Raw genomic sequence first — 3,606 nt, forward strand, 5'->3', positions numbered from 1 at the left:
CGCCAAAACGGAATGATATATGACCTGACTCTTTCGTATAGTAAGCCTGATATTTAGTAGTCTCCAGCAGTAGCTTCTACAAGTAATTCATTGGTTCCCCCTCGAGTTGAATTCCCCGTTGGGAATAGTCCCGATTGGGACTCCGGAACGGGGTATTGTCACGGATCCACACCGACAGAACATCCCCCCCTGTGGGGGGAACCCCATCGGGAAGAATTCCCGGGGGTGGAATCTCCGGTTTTACAATCTAGTAACAAGTCGAGCGAGTAGAAGCCTTCGATACATCTAGACTCCGACGAGGACAAAACAAAGATTGATTGATTTGCTTATCCCAACCATTCAGTACTCTGGAGTAGGGATTCTCGAAGAAGCGACGCTAGACTCGGATCCTTAGAAGCATTAGATTGGCCAAGAGAAGGGAGGGTATGGAGTCTTCTATCCATTATTAGAGCTTAAAATAGGCATGATATTGAATCCTCTATCGGTTGATCGACTATATGGTTATAGTCCCGATTCGGCATACGGGTGTGGGAGAACTACCTCATTACTGAGAATCTCGAATGTGGATAATGTAAATCTTCAAAGATACTATCGGTTTCTACGATATATATTATGAGGAGGTACCTCCCCCTCCCCTGACGTAAGTGAAGTATTATCCCTATTGAAGGGAGGTACATCATCTAGACTATCTTCTATCCTACTGGAAATGGATGAATCTCCCCGGGTGGGATTTGAACCTACGACCAATCGGTTAACAGCCGACCGCTCTACCGCTGAGCTACCGAGGAAAGTGGCAGATGATTCAATCCCATATACTTCCAGAGACTCTTGTTCCTTGAGCCGCCCCTTGATCTGCAAGACGTTAACCACTCGAAGACCCAAAGCTTTCTTCGAGACTTCATGAACCTCGCGTACACCCTAACTCTCATTATAGGAAGAAGCAGTAATGATAGCAATCCCTTTTGCCTTCTCGGATAGAGCCTACGAATCGGGGGGGGGGCTGGTGTGGAAGATCTCGGTCATGGTTGATCTTGGTCGTGATTGATCGCCCCCCCCCCAACCCCAAGATGCATATCGATCGATCACCAATCACTAGTTTCTATTTCTCCTTTTCCGGAAAACATAGTAGAATAGTCACAGGATACTTATAGAGGTATAAGGAATATCTTGGAAAGGAGAAGAAAAAAACTCTTAGGAGACAAGAGAAACGAAGGCAGTTAGCAGTAGAATAATACCAATCATCAATCCGAATGAATAAGAAGATACTCTCCCGCCCATGGAACCCCACGATCCGTATCGATATCAATAATTGCAGGCGGGTGGAGGATCCATAAACTTGAATCCATAAATGGAATGAATGAGTCTACGGGGGGAAAGTATGGATAAGGGGTGAAAAATGAAGAAAAAAGGGGAAAGAGAACGTGAGGGGGAGGGGGGGGGAAGTGGGGGATAGTCGGGATGAAGAAAATGAATCGGAGCTTTGCGAAACGAAAGTAGCAGTTTATGGAAAGGGTGGAATTGGTAAGTCAACAACAAGTTGTAATATATCAATAGCTTTGGCGAGACGCGGAAAACGGGTATTGCAAATTGGATGTGATCCGAAACATGATAGTACTTTCACCCCCACGGGATTCTTGATACCTACCATTATAGACACTTTGCAATCGAAGGATTACCACTATGAAGATGTGTGGCCTGAGGATGTCATTTATAAGGGTTATGGCGGAGTGGATCGTGTTGAAGCAGGGGGACCACCTGCGGGAGCTGGTTGTGGGGGATACGTAGTGGGAGAAACGGTTAAATCATCGAAAGAATCGAATGCTTCTTATGAATATGATACTACTCTATTCGACGTTTTAGGGGACGTAGTCCGTGGAGGTTTTGCCGCTCCATCGAATCATGCGGATTATTGCATTATTATCACGGATAATGGATTCGATGCCCCTTTTGCAGCAAATCGTATTGCTGCGTCGGTTAGGGAGAAGGCACATACCCACCCATTGCGATTAGCAGGTTTGGTGGGGAATCGGACATCTAGGAGAGATCTCATTGATAAACATGTAGAAGCCTGCCCGATGCCTGTGCTGGAAGTGTTGCCTCTCATTGAGGACATTCGGGTCTCGAGGGTGAAGGGGAAAACATTGTTTGAAACGGCTGAATGTCAATCAGATCTCAATTATGTTTGTGATTTCCATCCCAATGTGGCGGATCAGATATTGTCTCGACCAGAAGGGGTTGTGCCAAGGGAAATTCCAGATAGAGAATTATTCAGTCTGCTCTCCGATTTCTATCTGAATCCCGATGGTGGGGGGCAGAGGAATGCCCAGCAAACTCAACAGGATATTCTGCTTGATTTTACGATGATTCGAAACCGAAACTGCAAATTTCTTGTATGTGTACCCTTTCTGAGGAAACCCTTTCACGAAGACTCCCGAAACTCTCACTTTTGAATGTGAAACCGGAAATTATCACACTTCTTGCCCCATTAGTTGTGTGGCTTGGTTATATCAAAAGATCGAAGACAGCTTTTCCCCAGTGGTAGGTACAAAGACTTGTGGTTATTTCTTACAGAACGCTCTTGGAGTTACGATCCTTGCGGAACCTCGTTATGCAATGGCAGAGTCGGAAGAGGGGGACGTCTCGGCCCAATTAAATGATCAAGGGGAATTGGAGAGAATTTGTATCCAAATAAAACGAGATAGAAACCCTAGTGTCATTATTTGGATTGGCACATGTACCACGGAAATAACAAAGACGGACCTAGAAGGCATAGCACCCAAGCTAGAAAACGAACTTGGAGTACCAATTGTAGTTGCGCGGGCCAATGGATCGGATTATGCTTTTACTCAGGGAGAGGATACTGTATCAGCTGCCACGACGCATCGGTGTCCGGAATTTGACATATCTAGACACGAACAGAAACAGGATTTAGTTGGGGGTGTTGACACTGCGACGACGGAAGCGGGGGGGGCTAATCCGGAGGGACGGAAATTAAAGAATCATGCTTCAGTTCTTTTTGGATCTCTAACTTCAACTGTAGCTTCTCAACCGAATCCGGAATCGAAACGTCAATCCATTCAGGTATCGGGGTGGTTACCCTCCCAGAGATATACTGAACTTCCATCATTAGGCAAGGGAGTGTATGTTTGCGGCGTGAATCCCTCTCTGAGCCGTACAGCGACGACTCTGATGCGGCGTCGTAAATGCCAGTTAATTGGAGCACCTTTTCCTATTGGTCCTGATGGGACGCGTGCTTGGATAGAAAAGATTTGTTCCGCCTTTAATATGGAACCTCAGGGTTTGAAGGAGAGGGAGGATGAGATATGGAAGAGTCTGAGAGACTATCTTGAGATAGCAGCTGGTAAATCTATATCTTTTACGGGAGATAATCTATCAGAAATTTCTATAGCAAGATTCCCAATTCGCTGCGGAATGGTTGTCTACGAAACAGGTATTCCCTACATGGATAAACGATATCAAGCTGCCGAGCCATCTTTCTCACGAGATACTTGCAAAGAGATGGGTACACTCATGCCACGGATCGTGGAAAAACCGGATAATTATAACCAGATACAGCGTATGCATGAATTAAAACCTGATTCAGCA

The sequence above is a fragment of the Dipteris shenzhenensis genome, unplaced genomic scaffold, assembly GCF_047967505.1.
Source record: "Dipteris shenzhenensis isolate YYH24624 ecotype China unplaced genomic scaffold, Dip_SZ_1.0 scaf0505, whole genome shotgun sequence".
Taxonomy (NCBI): Eukaryota; Viridiplantae; Streptophyta; class Polypodiopsida; order Gleicheniales; family Dipteridaceae; genus Dipteris; species Dipteris shenzhenensis.